A 19,941-nucleotide genomic window follows, 5' to 3' on the forward strand; every position below is an offset into this window, starting at 1 on the left:
AAAAAAAAAAAAAAAAAAAAAAAAAAAAAAAAAAAAAAAAACCAAAAGACATAATAAGTTTGAAAATGAAAGAGTGAAAGACAAAAAAATAAACAGAAACCTAAAGAAACCCAGAATCTCAATCATGATAGCTGACAAAAGAGAATTTAAGGTAGGGGGTAAATAAAACAACAGTGAGAAGATATAACCATTGCAAATATACGTATGCACCTAATAATAGGTTACACTAACTGACAAAGTACAGAAACAGTTAAATCATTGGGAGTTTTTTTTAACACCCGACTATCAGAAATGTCCTAAGCAGTATGTTGAGAGCCTCTCAGACTATCCACCTCTGCACTGCTTTGCTGTACATGACATGAGACAGACAGTTGTCATGGGTGTCATCAAAGCAGTGCACAAGAAGGCTGCTGGAGCTGGCAAGGTGACCAAGTCTGCCCAGAAAGCCCAAATGAATTTTACCCCTAATACCTGCAACCTCAGTCTTAATCAGTGGTGAAAGACTGGTCTCAGAACTGTTTGTTTCAATTGGCCATTTAAGTTTAATAGTAAAAGACTGGTTAACGAAAGCAATTCATCATAAAACCTTCAGAAGGAAAGGAGAATGTTTTGTGGACCCCTTTGGGGTGTGTGTGTGTGTGTGTGTGTGGCAGTTTTAAGTTACTAGTTTTAAAATTAGTACTTTTAATGGAAACAACTTGAACACAGATCTCTCACAGAATTTTGGGACACATTAAAACAAAGTTTAGTGAGAAAAAAAGTACTAAGCAAAATTAAACAGATTTTATCTAAACATAATTAACAGACTCATACTATTAATTATATTGTTCAGATCTTTAATATGTATGTTCCAATGGTACAATTTTTTATATATATATACATATATATGCTACAATAGTTTATGCAACAAATAGCACGTACATATTTTTAGAATAATGCACATATTTACACTAGTAGACTAGGCTTACCGAAAGTTCCAATAAACCCAGGGACAGTATTACGCAGATTTTTTTACTGAAACAAGATCTAACTCTGTCACCCAGGCTGGAGTGCAGGGACATGATCATAGATCATTGCGACCTCTAACTCCTGGGCTCAAGCCATCCCTCCCACCTGTCTTCCAAATAGTTGGAACTACTACAGGTACATATCACCCCCAACCACTGCAACTATATTTCAAAAATATTTTTGTAGAGACAGGGCCTTGCTATGTGCCCAGTCTGGTCTCAAACTCCTGGGCTCAAGGGATCCTCCCTCCTCTGCTTCCCAAAATTCTGGGATTACAGGCATGAGCCACTGCACCCAGCCTTCATGCAGATTTTATTTTCTAAACATGAGATAATACAAGAAATTAATAATATAAAACTTTTACAAATGTCTCAAATTTTAAAGGTAACATATTGCTAAATAACTCACAGGTTAAAAATGAAATTATAATCAAACTGAGTAAATACCTAGAATTGAATGAACTTGGAAATACAAAATATATGGTACATAACTAAAATGTTATTTAGAAAGAATATTTATACCTTTAAATATGTTTATGAAGAAACAATAAAAGTTGAAACAAAGTATGCTAAGCGTCCAACTCAAGAAGTTATAAAAAAGAACATCAAAGCAAAACCAAAGAAGAAAAAAGATATAATAAAGGAAACAATATAATACATGTTTTAAGTAGAAGAGATGTATAAAACTAAAAGCTCTATTTTGAAAACAGTACTAAGATAAACTTTTGATAAAAGTGAATAAGGATAAAAGGAGACAACAAAGGTAAATAAAACACTGATCAAAAAATAAAGATAGGAAAATAATTACAGGTTTTCAAAGAGATAAAATAGATAAATTCCTGGAATATATATAAAATGCCAAACTAACCCAAGAAGAAAAGGAAACTTAAAATAAACTCACAGGGATTAAAGAAATGTAACTGGTAGTTAAATTTCCAAACCAAAGATCTCCAGGCCTGCCTGCATGCTTTTAAAGTAAACTCTATCAAACTTGGTTTTTGTTATTGTTGTTGTTGTTATTGTTGTTGTTTTGAGACAGGGTCTCACTGTCACCCAGCCTGGAGTGTAGTGGCATGACTGTAGCTCACTGCAATCTTGAACTTCTGGGCTCAAAGCATCTTCCTGCCATAGCCTCTGGAGTAGCTGGGACTACATACAGGCATGAGCCACCTTGCCTGGCCTCTATCAAACTTTCAAAAACTAATTCCTGTTTTAAAAATTATTCCAGAAAATGCAAAAGAAAAAAAAAAGAATTTTCAATTCATTTTATAAAGCTAATATAATCTCCTTTTCCTTCTTGCTTCTGGATCTTAGCCATAGTTTAGAAACTTCTCCCCACTCACAGATTATAGAAGACTTCATCCTACCTTCTCTAGAACTTGTGTGATTTCATTTTATTTTTACATTTATCTCTTAGAGCCATTTGAAATTTATTCCAGTATGTGCTATAAATAATAGGCCTGATATTCTCTATTCCCATGTGACTACACACAGCTCACAAGCGCCAATTGTTAAATTTTCAGGGATTTTGTGAGCTGATTGTTAAACACAGCCATTACTACAAAATAAATCATATCAACTTAAAATGAAATAAATCATGTTAAAAATGAAGCTAATAAATATTCACAACTTATCATTCCTATTACTTTGACACATTTTACTACTATCAAGATTTCTGAGGTTATTTATATCTATCATGTCCATACAATGGAAATACTATAAGCATGGAATGCTGCTATGCATCTTTTCCCAAGTCTTTATTTCATGACGCCATATGGATAGCATGAAATTGGCTATGGTGGGAGCATTTACATCACAAAAGTTAGTGATGCTAAAATCAGGGCCTAATTTTTTATTTTGTTGATTGTGTAGAATAAGGATCACAATGGCCAGTAGGCCAAATCCAGTCTGCCAGCTGTTTGTGTAAATAAAGTTTTATTGGAAGACAGCCACAGCTCTTTGTTCACTATCATCCATAGCTGCTTTTATGCTTTCATGGCAGTTGAATAGTTGCAACAGATACCATATGGACCAAAAAGCATAAAATATTTCCTATCTGGCCCTTACAGAAAACCCTGGTCTAGACTTTAAAAAATAACAATGAAAATGTTAGCAGCATAGATTAATTTTCAAAATGTATCATAGGCAGTCTCAGTATGAGGGCAGCTGAAGCAGCCGGCTCAATTAAGATGAGGTTTCTGCTGCTTCTCCTGGTGGTGGTGTCGGCAGTGGTGGCCAATCTGGGCAGCGTGCCCAGCAAGAGATTAAAGATGCAATACACCACAAGGCCACTGCTCAAGTTCCAGATTTGTGTTTCCTAAAGTTATAGGTGGGTGTTTGAGGAGCACATGTGGGTTATTAGCCAGCAGTACCCAGATATCACACTGAAGGAGAGAATTACCTCCCTCAACCAATATATAGACACATAGCATCTTTCCTGACAGCCTTCAATCTAGTACTAATAGGATTAATAATTGTTGTCAAGGATCCTTTTGCTTTCTTTGGCATACAAGCTGTAGCCTTCGGTGAAATACATAGCATAGATAAAAAGCAATCACAACTTCTGGAAATCAAGGACACACTTAGAGAAATGCAAAATGCACTGGAAAGTCTCAGCAATAGAATCAGACAAGCAGAAGAAAGAACTTCAGAGCTCAAAGACAAGGCTTTCAAATTAACCCAATCCAACAAAGACAAAGAAAAAATAATTTTTTAAAAAATGGACAAACCCTCCAAGAAATTTGAGATTATGCTAAATGACCAAACCTAAGATTAATTGGTGTTCCTGAGGAAGAAGAGAAATCTAAGTTTGGAAAACATATTTAAGGGAATAATCAAGGAAAACTTTCCCGACCTTGCTAGAAACCTAGATATCCAAATACAAGAAGCTCAAAGAACACCTGAGAAATTTATTGCAAAAAGATAATCACGTAGGCACATAGTCATCAGGTTACCTAAAGTCAAGACGAAGGAAAGAATCTTAAGAGGTGTGAGGCAAAGCACCAGGTAACCTCTAAAGGAAAACCTAGCAGATTAACAGCAGATGTCTCAGCAGAAATCCTACAAGCTAGAAGAGATTGGGGCCCTATCTTCAGACTCCCTAAACAAAACCATTATCAGCCAAGAGTTTTGTATCCAGCAGAACTAAGCTTCATAAGTGAAGGAAAGATACAGTCTTTTTCTGACAAACAAATGCTGAGAGAATTCACCAGTACCAAGCCAACACTATAAGAATGGCTAAAGGAACTCTAAATCTTGAAACAAAGCCTCAAAATACACTAAAACAGAACATCCTTCAAGCATAACTCTCACAAGGCCTATAAAACAAAAACATAATTAAAAAAAACAAACAAACAAATATTCAGGCAACAAACAACAAATAGCACCACAAATAACAGAACAGTGCCTCACATCTCAATACTAACGTTGAATGAAAATGGCCTAAATGCTCCAGTTAAAAAACACAGAATGGCAGAATAGATAAAAATTCACCAACCAAGTAACTGCTGTCTTTAAGAGACTCATCTAACACATAAGGACTCACATAAAGTTAAGATAAAGGGATGGAAATAGACATTTCATGCAAATGGACATCAAAAGCAAGCAGGAGTAGCTACTCTTATATTAGGCAAAATGAACTTTAAAGCAATGGCAGTTAAAAAAATAAAGAGGGACATCATATAATGATGAAAGGATTTATCCAACAGGAAGGTATCACAATTCTAAATATATATCCACCTAACACTGGAGCTCCCAAATTTATAAAACAATTACTACTACGCCTAAGAAATGAGATAGACAGCAACACAATATTAGTGGGGGACTTCCATACTCCACTGACAGCACTAGACAGGTCATCAAGACAGAAAGTCAACAAGGAAAAGATGGATTTAAACTATACCCTAAAACAAATGAACTTAACAGATATTTACAGAACATTCTGCCCAACAATTGCAGAATATACATTGTATTCATCAGCACATGGAACATTCTCCATGTTAGACCATATGATAGGCCATAAAACAAATCTTAACACATTTAAGAAAATTGAAATTATATCAAGTACTCTCTCAGACCACAGTGGAACAAAATTGGAAATCAACTCCAAAAGGGACCCTCAAAACCATGCAAATACATGGATATTAAATAACCTGCTCCTGAATGATCATTGGGTCAACAATAAAATCAAGAGGAAAATTTAAAACTTATTTGAACTGAATGATAATAGTTTCACAACCTGTCAAAACCTCTGGAATACAGCAAAGACCTTGCTAAGAGGAAAATTCATAGCATTAAATGTCTACATCAAAAAGTCTGAAAGAGCACAAATAGACAATCTAAGGTCACACCTCAGGGAACTAGAGAAACAAGAACGAACCAAACCCAAATCCTGCATAAGAAAATAAATAACAAAGGTCAGAGCAGAATTAAAGGAAATTGAAACCAAAAAATACATAAGATAAATGAAACAAAAACCTGGTTCTTTGAAAAGATAAATAAAATTGATAGACCACTAGTGAGATTAACCAAGAAGAGAGAAGATTCAAATAAACTCAATTAGAAATGAAACAGGAGATATTACTACTGATACCAAAGAAAAGCAAGAGATTATTCAAGGCTACTATGAACACCTTTACACACACAAACTAGAAAACCTAGAAGAGATGGATAAATTCCTGGAAATATACAATCCCCCTAGATTAAAACAGGAAGAAATAGAGACTCTGAACGGACCAATAACAAGCAGAAAGATTGAAATGGTAATTTAAAAAATTGCCAACAAAAAAAGTCCAGCATCAAACGGATTCACAGCTGAATTATTTCAGATATTCAAATAATTTATACCAATTCTATTGACTTTATTCTACAAGATAGAGAAACAGGGAATCCTCCTTAAGTCATTCTATGAAGCCAGTATCAACCTAATACCAAAACCAGGAAAGGACATAGCAAAAAAAGAAAACTACAGACCAATATTCCTGATGAATATAAATGCAAAAATCCTTAACAAACTATTAGCTAACAAAATCCATCAGCATATTAAAAAGATAATCCACCATGATCAAGTGGGTTTCATACCAGGGATGGTTTGACATTCACAAGTCAATAAACAGAATTAAAACCAAAAATCACATTATCATCTCAATCGATGCAGTAAAAGCATTTGACAAAATCTAGCATTCCTTTATGATTAAAACCCTCAGCAAAATCAGCATGGAAGGGACATACCTTAATGTAATAAAAGCTATCTATGACAAACCCACAGCCGACACAATACTGAATGGGGAAAAGTTGACAGCATTCCCCCTGAGAACTGGAATAAGACAAGGATGTCCACTCTCACCATTTCTATTCAACATAGTACTGGAAGTCCCAGCCAGAGCAATCAGACAAGAGAAAGAAATAAAGGGCATCCAAACTGGTGAAGAGGAAGTCAAACTGTCGCTGTTTGCTGATGACATGATAGTACACCTAGAAAACACTAAAGACTCTAACAGAAAGCTCCTAGAACTGATAAATGAATTCAGCAGTTTCAGGATACAAAATTAATGTACACAAATCAGTGGCTCTGCTATACACCAACAACAACCAAACTGCCCCTTTTACAATAGCTGCAAAAAATAAATAAATAAATAAATAAATAAATAAATAAATAACACTTTGGAATACACTTAACAAAGGAGATGAAAGACTTCTACAAGGAAAACTACAAAACACTGCTGAAAGAAACAAATCTGGAGGCATCACATTATCTGACTTCAAACTATACCATAAAGCCATAGTCACCAAAACAGCATGGTACTGGTATAAAATAGGCACATAGGCCAATGAGAGCAGCAGTGGAAAGACTAATAGTGGCAGCAGAGTCTCCACCTGTACAAGTCCAGCAGCCGAGACAGCAGGCGCAAGTATGACACCGGTGGGGCAGCTACAGTGGCCACTTGCATAGTTACAGCTTCTCAGCACCAAAATTACTCAGGCGGGGTCGAGTCACTCAGCAGCTCCCCAGGTGGAGGGGTGGAGTCACTTTCCTCCGGGCCACCTCCTCAGCTCCTGTCCCAGCTGAGCGAGGAAGCAGTGGAGGACGGCCTGTTTCATGAGTTCAAAGGCTTCAGGGATGTAAGGGTCAAAATCAATCACCTATCGGTTTCTGGCAGCAGAGATGAGCCGGTAGCCTTTGCGAACTTCCCACACCCAGAGGACGCGCGGGCGGCCAAGCACTCAGAGGTGGCCTGGTGCTCTCTGACCCGCCTCTGAAGACAGAAGCTGTGCATGTGAACCGGCCCCACAACTGCTCCCCTTTAGACAAAGATTTATCCTCCATCAGCCAGAGTGGTGGGAGCCTCTGTAGGTGGTCACCCACACTCCCTTGGAGGCAGTGGGGCCAGAGATCACCTTCCCCTGGTGGCGCAGATTTGGGATACAGAGACTAGGCTGCAGCAGATGGCTCATGGCCACCTAACCCCTCCACCTCCACCACCATTGCCTGGAGACTGGAGACAAAACGAAACTATTCATTCTATGAGAGAGTGCACCCAGCATACAGTCTTAAACCAAGGGAGGGAGCTGGAGCAGATGCTGCTCCTTTCAGAAAAGTGGATGAGATGTCACCCGAGGATCATCACAGAACTAACCAGACACTTTTCTTGGGCAACCTAGACACCACTGTAACGGAGTGACCTAAGAAAGGTGTTTGATTGCTTTGGAGTCATCACAGAAATAGATATCAAGAGCCCTTCTCTTGGCCAGACTAGTAATTATGGCTTTCTCAAATTTGAGAACCTAGATATGTCCCAAATTAGCAATGTTCAGCAAAATTATAATTTGGAATCCTATCAAAATTGGTTATGGTAAAGCTACACACACCACCCGCCTCTGGGTGGGTGGCCTGAAACCTTGGATGCCTCTTGCTGCCCTGGCATGAGAGTTTGACCAACTTGGCACCATACACCCCACAGACTACAGAAAGGTGATAGTTGGGTGTATATCCAGTATGAAAGCCTGGATGCAGTGCACGCTGCCTGGACCCATATGCAGGGCTTCCCACTTGGTGGCCCAGATCACCACCTTAGAGTAGACTTTGCAGACACCAAACGTTGTTACCAGCAGCAGTATATGCAGCCTCTGCCCTTGACTCATTATGAGCTGATGACAGATGCTTTCGGACATCAGTCCCTTGAGCCTTTGAGGGGTGCTTAGGATAGGACACTACCCTTATTATATAGAGATTGTGATAGAGACCTTTATCCTGACTCCAATTGGGTGCCACCTCCAACCCCAATTGGAGAAGGCGACACTGGGACTGCAGCTACTGCTGTGCCTGCTTACAAGCCACTGGATAGCCTGGATCACAGGCGGGATGGTTGGTCGTTGGACAAGGACAGAGGTGATTAAGATCTGCCCAGCAGCAGAAACCAGCCTGGTAAGCGAAAGCTGCCTGGGGAGAGCAGAGGATGGCATCTGGCTAGGTATCCTGAGAGTGACTGCCCACGAAAACGTCACTGCGCTCCTTCTTACCACAGTCCAGAATTGAGCAGTAGCCAGGATCCTTACAACAGCGACAATGATCCATCTTCCCGTCTTCCCTTGGAAAGGTCCTCTCCAATCAGAGACAGATGAGGTAGTTTGGAGAAGAGCCAGAGTGACAAGTGAGACCATAAAAATTCTCCCTCAGCTGAATGGATAGGAAGCACCATACAACTGCTCCCACTGATGGGAAGGCCCTCTGAAAAAAAGAAGACCACACTGATGGAAGTTCACCTAGCACCAACACTGCTTCCTGGAAGCTGAAGTCCCCTTTCCAGAAACAGGATGCAGGGACAGCCCCTGTGGCACAACCCATTCCAAACTCTGTTTGACCTGGGAGGGCATGCTTCTACTGAAGAACAGCAACTTTCCTTTCAACATTCCAACATGCAGCTGTTGCAGAGTGACCTCCAAGTGGCTAGCAGTCTTCTTGTGGAGGACCAAAGTGGCCCAGCTCAGGATCACTCAGTGTCTCCATGTGGACCAGCCCAAGTTGGATGAAGTAACTCGATGCATCAAAGTAGCAGGACCTAATGGTTTTGCCATTCTTCTGGTCGTGCCTGGAAGTTCTGACAGCCAATCCTCCTCTGCCTCAGACACTGCCACTTCTACTCAGAGACTGCTTAGGTGCCTTGTGTCCTATTTAAAGCAAAAGCAGGTACCCAGGGTGATCAGCCTTGGGAGGGGGGCACAACAAAGACAAGGAAAATACCAGGGTCCTTCATGCCTTCACACCTTGTGAGCTCTCCCAACAATTCCTGGATTCGCTGCCAAGGCACTGGCTACATCTGAAGAAGATTACCTGGTCATGATTATTGTCCATGCAAAACTAGTTGAACAGCAGATGAAGATGTGGAATTCAAAGCTCTAATGGACCTTTTTGAAGAGAAATTGTGGCTTATGTGGAATCTACGTGGGCCTCTGATGGAAGAAAGGTAATCTGTTTAGTATTTGTGCATTTTTTAAAAATGGCAGCTTAAAGTTTTGTATCATTGTGATGCCAATGCCAGTGTTTGAAGTGGGGGGAACAATGACCTCTTTGCTTTGTGCTATGTATGTAAGATTTCTAGAAGAGTAAAAAAAAAAACCTTTTTTTATGGGTCACAGAGCTTAAGAGTAGCTGTCTCTCAAACATGTACTCACACTTGAGCTGCTTTTGTTTTATTCTAAATAAATAGTTTCTTTTGAAGAAAAAAAAAGTAGGCACATAGACCAATGGAACAGACTAGAGAACCCAAAATGAAGCCAAATACTCACAGCCAACTGATCTTTGACAAAGCAAACAAAAACATAAAGTGGGGAAAGGACACCCGATTCAACAAATGGTGCTGGGATAATTGACAAGCTACATGTAAGAGAATGAAACAGGTTCCTCATCTCTCACCTTATACAAAAATCAACTCAAGATGGATCAAGAACTTAAATCTGAGACCTGAAACCATAAAATTCTAGACAATAACATCAGAAAAACACTTCTAAACGTTGGCTTAGGCAAAGATTTCATGACCAATAACCCAAAAGCAACTGCAACAAAAACAAAGATAAATAGGTGGGACTTAATTAAACTAAAGAGCTTTTGTATGGCAAAAGAAACAGTCAGCAGAATAAACAGACAACCTACAGAGTGGGAGAAAATCTTCACAATCTATACATCTGACAAAGGACTAATATCCAGAATCTACAAGGAACTGAAAAATAATTAGCAAGAAAAAAACAATTCCATCAAAAAGTGGGCTAAGGACATGAATAGACAATTCTCAAAACAAGATATACAAATGGCCAACAAACATATGAAAAAGTGCTCAACGTCACTAATGATCAGTGAAATGCAAATCAAAACCACAATGCACTATCACCTTACTCCCACAAGAATGGCCATAATAAAAAAAATAATAGATGCTGGCGTGGATGCGGTGAAAAGGGAACACTTCTACACTGCTGGTGGGAATGTAAACTAGTACAACCACTATGGGAAACAGTGTGGAGAACAGTGTGGAGACCTTGTAGAACTACCTTTTGATCCAGCAATCCCACTACTGGTTATCTACCCAGAGGAAAAGAAGTCATTATTCGAAAAAGATACTTGCACACGCATGTTTAGAGCAGCACAATTCATAATTGCAAAAATATAGCCCAATGCCCATCAATCAACAAGTGGATAAAGAAACTGTGGTGTGTGTGTATGTGTATGTGTGTGTGTATATATATATAATGGAATACTACTCAGCCATAAAAAGGAATGAATTAATGGCATTCATAGCAACCTGGATGTGACTGGAGACTATTATTCTAAGTGAAGTAACTCAGGAATGGAAAAATCAAACATCATGTGTTCCCACTCGTAAGCGGGAGCTAAGCTATGAGGATGCAAAGGCATAAGAATAACACAATGGACTTTGGGGACTCAGGGGGAAAAGGGTGGGAAGGAGTGAGGGATAAAAGACTACAAATATGGTGCAGTGTATACTGCTTCAATGAGGAGTAATGGGTGCACCAAAATCTCAGAAATCACCACTAAATAACTTATTCATGTAACCAAACACTACTTGTTCCCCCAAAAACATATTGAAATAAAAAATAAAGTATACTATTAACGTTTTTAATTGTATCATATTTGTAGCTGTTACATTGTGAATAGCACAAAAAAATGGCAAATCATCTCCCAATATTTAAAAAGTATTATCCAATGCAACAAGGAAGTCACATCATTGATAAACAAGTCAAGATTCAATGTCTTTGTCATTTTACTCTATCTGATATGTTAAATGAAAATATCAGTTGACATTCATGTGACAATTTATGTGACATTCACGTAACTTATCAATTACAACCATAAATTGGTTATGGATAGAAAAGTTCAGCAAAAATCAAGCATTTTGTGAGAATATATGAATCATTTAGAATTTATAATAGAAAGAATTGTATATTTTATTATTATTTTTAAACTGCTTGCTAAACATCCTTTACATCAGTAAAATTTATACTATACATACATACGCACATATATGTATGCACATACATGTGTATTAAACATTTACCAAGCCAACGCCAGCTATACAACATCCCAATTCCACTTACTAAAAAACTTTATCACTCTAGTTTAAAGTGAACAACACAATAGGACGATTACCTAAGGTACCTTCTCAGAACTATAATGTAAGGAATAATATTTTAAGTTTGATCAGCTGAATTCCATTGATACATACTGTGCGGAATTTTTGCTAACTGTACTAATCTTTCTAAAGTAACCACAATCCTTCCTCTATTTTGAAAATACTTATTTTTTAAAATGTATCTTTTCTTTACTGATTTGAGAAGCTGTCTTTATTGTATACTAAATTTCCAAGTGCACTTCTACCTTATTTCTCATTTTCTACTTTTGTCCCATTAGTCTGTCTGCCTATTTGTGTGTCAATACCAAATTATGTTAATTATAAAGGGTTTATGGTATATTTTAATTTTTGGTAAAAGAAACTCCTCCCACTTAGGCTGAGGCGGGCAGATCACGAGGTCAGGAGTTCAAGAGCATCCTGGCTAACATGGTGAAACCCCGTCTCTAGTAAAAATACAAAAACTTAGCCAGGCGTGGTGGCAGGTGCCTGTAGTCCCAGCTATTTGGGAGGCTGAGGCAGGAGAATGGTATGAACCCGGGAGGTGGAGTATGCAGTGAGAGGAGACCATGCCACTGCACTCCAACCTGGGTGACAGAGCAAGACTCCGTTTCAAAACAAAAAAATTGATAAAATGATAGGATGAGTACTAGCTATAAATGAATACAATTATGATGAAAAGATTACAATGATGCTACGAATATTCTGTTAAAGCTTTCAATCAGATTCATTTACTTTATTTAGCAGGTGTGAAGCGTGGGGGTGAAGGAGCGCAGATGTGTTGTTAAAACTTTGTGATTTTATATGTCTGTTTATTTTTAGACGCGCATTGATTAGACATTGTGGATGAAAAATAAACCCTCAAAATAATTGAAAAAAAAAAAAAAGAAACTCCTCCCTCCTCCCACTCTCACTTGATTGCTCTTCTTTTTCAGAGTGTTTGATTATTCTTGCTTGATGTCCTTTCGGGTAAATTTTATAATCAACTTGTCTATTTGGGGGTTGTGGGGATGAAATCTGATTATATTCTTATCGGGTATTTCACAAGCTTATAAATTAAAACAGGGAGAATGTTATTTTTTATGATGTTGAGTGTTTCTGTCCAAGAACAAGGTACATTTTTTCATTTGCGGCAATCAACTTTTGTAATTTTCAAGTGTATTTTTCTCATATAGGATTAGGATACTTATAATTGAGCTTATAACTTGGCACTTACTTTCTTTGTTATATCATAAATGAGAGGATCCTCTTCCATTATATTTTGTAATGGCTTTTGTTCATATTATGAAAGCAATTGATTTTTAAATGTTAATTTTGTAAGCTGCTACATTACTATTTGTTTTATTTGAGATAAGTTTTTATCACTTGTTTTGGATTTTCCAGATATTTAATCATGCCATCTGAAAATATCTCTTCACTTCCAATTAATGTATCCTCCAGTTGCTTTCTCTTATCTAATTACAATGGTCAATAGCTTCAAAATAATGTCATATAAGAGTAGAAATTGGTCCCTTTCTAGTACCTGACTTTAGTGGGAAAGTTTTCAGTGTCTCCTTATGCTAGGTTTGGGGCTGAATTATATTTATCATAGAGGAAGTGTAGTAGGCCAAATAATGGCCTCCAGTATCAGGTCCTATTTCCTAAAACCTGTAAATGTTACCTCATATGGCAAAGGCTTTGCACACATGATTAAATTAAGGATTTTGAGATGGAAAGATTATCCTGGATTATGTGAAGGAGCCCAAAATGCAATCACATGAGAGGAAGACAGAGGGAGATTTTACATATGCAAAGAAAAAAAAGACAATGTGACCATGGTAGCATAGACTGGGTAGATGCAGCCACAAGCCAAGGAATGCCAAAAGGTGGAAGAGGCGAGAAACAGATTCTGCCCTGGAGCCTCCAGAGGCAGTGCAGACTGGCTAACACCTTTGATTTGGCCCAATGAGACCCATTTTGAACTACTTTATATAAAAAAAAAAAAACCTCTGGTCTCCAAAACTATGAAAAACTAGATTTGTTATTTTAAGCCACCAATTTTATGATAATTTGTTCCAGCAGCCTCAGGAAACTATGACAGAAAATATCCAATAGGTCTCTCTCTTTTTTTTTAAGTCTTTTTAACATAACTAACGACATTATTAAATGTCTCTTCTCCATCTATGGATACAATAGTAACTTTTTTCTCATCTTTATTAATATGATGAATTACATTGACTTATTTCCTTGGATTAAATCACCTTTATATTCCCCTAAGTAATGAGTAAGGTTTTTTTTAAACATTCTGTTGGGTTTTCTTTGCTGATCTTTTAAGATGTTTGCATCAAGGCCCATAAGTGAGATTGGTGTGGGATTTGTTTTTTGTTTTATTGGTGCAAACTGTCTCAAGTTTTGAGATCAATGTCATACTCAAGTCATAAAGCAAATTCAGAAGTTTTATTTTCTATTCTCAGCAATAATGTAAGTAGTATTATGATGAGACGATTTTCCAGGTTTGACAGAATTCTCCTATGCAAACAACTGAGATTGGTGCTTTTTATTGTGGGGAAACTCATTAATTACTTTTTGCTATTTATATTTCTTCTATGATATTGATCAGTATAGACTTTCTGTCTCTGTCAATTTTGAAAACATATTTATCTTTAAAAAGTATTCACTTCACTTTGATATTTATATAATATTTAATTTATATATATAATACATAAAACATGCATTTACATATTATATATGTATTATTTTAGAGACAGGGTCTTGCTCTGTCACCCAGGCTAGAGTGCAGTGGCAAGGTCATAGCTCACTGTACCTTAAACCTTTAGGTTCAAGTGATCCTCCCATCTCTACCTCCTACGTAGCTAGGGCCACAGGCATGTGCCACCACACTCAGCTAATTTGTTTTTTACTTTTTTTAGAAACAGGGTCTCGTTATGTTGCCCAGGCTGGTCTCAAACTCTTGGCCTCAAGTGGTTCTCCCACTTGGTGTTACACGCATGAGCCACTGTGCTCAGCCTAGTATTTGTCTTTGTTTTGCATAGATTTGGGCAAAATGGCCTTATGATTATAAAAACTTCCCTTTTCATCCTTATTGCTCTCTTGTCATTTCTAATTTTATGTATTTGTCCTTTCTCTTTTTTTTCCTTCATTACATTAACTAATGAGTATCTACTCTCTGATTTTTTTAACAGCAACTTTGGGGTATTTGTTAATTCTACTGCTTTAATTTTATCTCATTAATTTCTGCTTTTGTCTTTATTAATTTTCCCGCTGCTTTATTTTGAAATACATTGTTCTTTTTCTAGCTGTTTGCATTTGGTATTTAACTCGTATTCTCATTTTTTAATTATTACTGGCAATAGACACTTAATGCTATATTTTCCTGATAATTGCTTTAGTCATATCCCATAGCTCTAATATGTTTTCATTTTCATGATTTTCAAAACTTTGAATTTTATATTACATTTTCCTTTAAAACCCCAAATTCTTTAAGAACATGTTTTACATTTTCAAATTTAAGAGCTCTTTTAATATGTTGTTATTAATTTATATTATATCAAGCACAGAAAATGTGTTTTTTTTCTTTAGAATTTATTAAGTTTTTTTGTAATTTAAGATAAGGTCAATTTTTGTGAATGTTTCACAAATACTTAAAGAGATTATGAAGTCTCTGCTTTCAGTGTTCAGGGTTCAATGCATCTACAGAATTATAGTCATGCACCACATGCATAACATTAGGTCCTAATGACATTTAGGTCAACAGTGGACAGCCTATTTGATAGTGGTCCCGTAAGATTATAATACTGTATTTTTATGGTGTCTTTTCTATGTTTACATACACAAATCCTTACCATTATAATTGCCTACAGTATTCAGTACAATAACATGAACATGAACATGTTTGTAGCCTAGGAGCAATAGGCTATACCATATATCCTGAGTAAGTAGTAAGCTATACCATCTAGGTTTGTGTAAGTATACTCTATGATGCTTGCAACATGACAAAATTGCCTAACGATGTCTTTCTCAAACTATATCCCTGTCATTAAATGGTGCATGGCTATGTATTATTTGTTGTTGTTTAGGTCTTCTATATTCTAATTTTTTTTCCGCTTGACTTCTCTTGTACGCTGATAGCACTTAGCAGTCTTTACTTTTGATCAGTTTGCTTTTATTTGAAGTTCATGGCTCACCTTTTCCCCCATGAAATTATTACATTTATTATTCTCATATCTCCTGGCATAAAACATTACTATCATAAAGTCTGGTGACAATCTGGATTTCCCCTTATTAATGACATTTTTTTTGTCTTGGATGCCCAAAGAATTTATTTTCTCTCCTTTTAAAAATGAAGTCCAATCGTTTTACTAGACTATATCTTGGTTTTAACTGTTCTGAGTCACTTTTCCCAGGAACACAGTGGATCTTTTCAATATATGCTTTCAAATTGTTTTTTAGTTTGGAAAAGTTTTCTTCAATCATAGTGTTTAGTACATATTCTCTTTCATTGGCTTCTCCAGGGGCTCCTTTTGTTTGTATTTTGGATCTCCTTTGCCTACATTCTATGCTTATCTCTTTCTCTTGTATCATTATTCTCTCCTTTTTCATGTCTTTTTTATTTACAAAAATTTCATCCTTTCCACCTTTTATTTAAGACATTATCAGTTGTATCCACTTGCCTTCTTTATTTCTATAATGATTTTTAAATGTTATTTCTAACTCTTTACTGAGTCATCCCTCTTTTCAAGGCATTTTTTCTCAATGACCACATCTTTAGTGTCTCTCATTCTGCTTTATGTTGTTGTTTAAGTTTTGTAATTTTTTAAATTTCTGTATCTTCATTTTAAATATTAGGTAGAAATTTTAACTTATTTTCATCTTTATTGGCATTCTTTCACTGTCTGTAGAGAGGTTATTCTGCTCCTTATTCTTTTCTTTTTATAATTTTGTATAAGATGTGACTGTACCTCTAGCTAGCACTACCTTTGTGCTTTGTGCTCTAACTAGAATGAACTTTGTATCTTTGTGGCTACATGTTCTGAGATATACCTTCTTTGCTTCCTTCACTTTTATCTGGACCCTTTCTTTTTGTCCCTACTGTTTCTGTTCAGCTTGATTTATATTACACTTGCTTCAGTTTCTTCTAAGAGTGGAGTTTTGTTTTGAAAGGAAACTTCTATTTATTAATTTCAAGAGTTTATAAACCCAGGTAGCTCCAGAATAGTCAGACTTTATTGTAATTATAGCACGCTTGCATTTTCTTACAAACTGCACCTTGTAGAACATTACCCTCTCCCATCCCGTTTTAGCTTCTCTTCCCTTCTTGCCTCACTACACTTTCCAATGAGTACATCATGGCAATTTGAGGCTTTTCCTATTCATAGGACCATTAGAAACTCAGTTGCCTTTCCTCCACTTTGTCCTACTCAGATTCTGATACACAGGACTGGGATACGACAGTGGTTTGTCCCCACTATTTAGAGGGTCATCACGATACCTTGTCATCTAGTTATATTTTAGATATCGCCATGAGTCCTTAGTTTAGATGTTACTGTTCCTCTGTCTATTTCTATGAGGCAATATGGAGAGAGTCACAGTTATATGGCCATCTTCCCAGAATATCAACCACAATTCTTACTGGAGAAACTTTAGGTGTATTCCTTTTAAGATTGGGAACACAACAGGAAAGTGCCTGGTTACCACTACTGCTTATTGTAACTCTAGAGGTCATGACCAATATATAAAGAAAATAAGTACAAAGTATACAAATTGAAAGAAATAATACAAGATTTTGGGTAAACGTGATCATCTACCTATAAAAATCCACAAGAATGAATAAAATAATTACTATAACTATTCAGATAGTTCAGCATGGATGCCAGATAAACACTTAATGTAAAAATTTAAAACTTACAAAATCACAAGAGACATGTTAGAAAATTTGAAAGATAAACTACCACTCACAATTTAAAACTATATTGTATCTAGGAATTAATTTAACCAGGACTACACAAGACTACTATGGAGAAAAAATAAAACTACAATGAAGAATATAAAGATAACCTAACAAATAAAAAGACAATTCATATTCTTGGATGAGATGACTAAATATTATAAAGATGATCATTATCTCCAAACTGATCTACAAATTTCAATGCAATACCAATCAAAATGCCAGTTGCATTTTTTGAGGAATTGATAAATATAATTTTAAAATGTTATAGGAGAACAAATGTCCACAAATATTTAGATAAATGATGAAAAAGAAGACTTAAGAAAAAAACTTGCCATACAAGTATTTTTCCACAAGTACATCATCAGACATACAATGAAGCCATTGTTAAAAAAGAAAAGTGTGGTATGGACTTCAAGAACAGGCATATAGGCCAAAGCAACCAGATGGAATGCTCAGCATCAGACACAGATTTGCGCAGAGTCAGATCTAGAGAGAATCTTATTTTATTTCCAATTTAGGTGGCACCATAAATCAAATGGGAAAGAATTCATTATTTTGGAGTCAGTACTGGGAAAACTAAGTCAGTACATGAAGAAAAATACAGTGATTTTTGGACCAAAAGTGGTCACCAGGGGTATTAAAACTCTAAATGTAAAAATAAAACTATCAAGTTAATAGGAGAAAATGTAGGAAAATATCTTTGTAACTTATAAGAAAAAAAGAACTTTTTAAACAAAACCCAAAGATACAAACCATAAAGTAAAAAATTTATCAATTTGATTAAAGAATTGATAAATTCTTTATCAATTTATCAATTGATAAAACTAAGAATCTCTAGTCAATGAACAAAATGATGAATAGAGTTAACAGACTAAAATTGGTGGAAGATATTTGCAAAATGTGAAATTAATGAGGGACCAATATACAGAATAGAAATCCTGCAAAGCAACTAGAAATTCTGCAAAGCAACTAGAAAAAGATAGGATCTCCAGAATAAAATGGGCAAAGGACATGGCTAAGTTAATTTACAAGAAAGAAAACCAAAAGACTAAGAAGCACATGAAAAGGTATTCTACTTAATGAGTACTCATAGAAATGCAAATTAAACAAAAATGAAGTCAGTTCTTCCCAACTTGATCTATAGATTCAATGCAATACCAATCAAAATCCCAGCAAGTTTGACAATCTGTTATAAATCTAACAGTAATCAAGACACTGTGGTACTGAAGAAAGAATAGACGGATCAATGAAACAGAATAGAGAGCCCAGAAATAGACCCTCATGAATATAGATAGTCAACTGATTTTTGACAAAGGAGCAAGGCATTCACTGGAGAAGAGATACTATCTTTCCACAAATGGTGCTGGAACAACTGGACATCACACGCAAAAAAAAAAAAAAAATGAATCTAGACACAGATTTCTATACCCTTCACAAAAGTTAACACAAAATGGATCACAAACGTATATGTGAATGCAACAGTATAAAAACTCCTGAAATACAAGAGATACAACACCAAAGGCATAATTCATGAAATAAATAATTGCTAAACTGGACTTCATTAAAATTAAAAACTGCTCTGGGAAAGACACTGTCAAGAGAATACAAAGACAAGCCACAGACTAGGAGGAAGTATTTGCAAGACATATCTGATAAGGACCTGTTATCCAAAATATACAAAGAACTCTTAAAACTAAAATGAACTAAACAATAAAAAATAAGAAAATAAGTGGGAGATAAGGCCAAGATAGCCGATTAGAAGCAGCTGAGGTCCATGGCACTCATGGAGAGGAACGAAAGGGCCAAGTGAATACAGCCCCTTCAACCCCTTCAACCAAAATATCCAGGTACCCACATTGGGACTAATCAGGGAAACAACCCACTGAGAACGAAGTAAAGCAGGGTGGGGCTATGGCACCAAGGGAACCCCCACCCCCAGCCAAGGGAAGTGGTGAGTGATTATGTGACCCCCAGAAACCATGCTTCTCCCACAATCTTTGCAACCCACGGATCAGGACCCCTCATGTGCCCACCCAACTAGGGCCTTGAGTCCCGCACACAGAGCCATTTGAAGTCTCAGCATAGCAGCTTCTGAAGCATGCACAGAGAGACCCAGGAGCTTTACATACTCTAGCCCTGGGATCTTTACATACTCTAGCCCAAGGGTATCTGCAGCTCAGACAAGGCGGCAGGTCATGCACACCCTTAGGAAGGGGGCTGAATCGAGAGAGCCAAGCCACATCAGTCTGCAGGCCCCATTTCCATGGCACCTCACAAGATAAAGACCCACTGGCTTGGAATTATAGCCAGTGACCAGCAATATGGTGGAGCCTGCCTGAGAAGGGATGGA

The 19,941-nt window shown here is 36.7% G+C and overlaps 1 pseudogene; it reads left to right on the plus strand.

Annotated features, from left to right (window-relative positions):
- Positions 1 to 376: 376 nt before the first annotated feature.
- Positions 377 to 9,405, plus strand: LOC108538890 (putative RNA-binding protein 15; annotated as a pseudogene).
- Positions 9,406 to 19,941: the final 10,536 nt, after the last annotated feature.

Source organism: Rhinopithecus bieti, unplaced genomic scaffold, assembly GCF_001698545.2.
Source record: "Rhinopithecus bieti isolate Rb0 unplaced genomic scaffold, ASM169854v2 scaffold_14936, whole genome shotgun sequence".
NCBI lineage: Eukaryota > Metazoa > Chordata > Mammalia > Primates > Cercopithecidae > Rhinopithecus > Rhinopithecus bieti.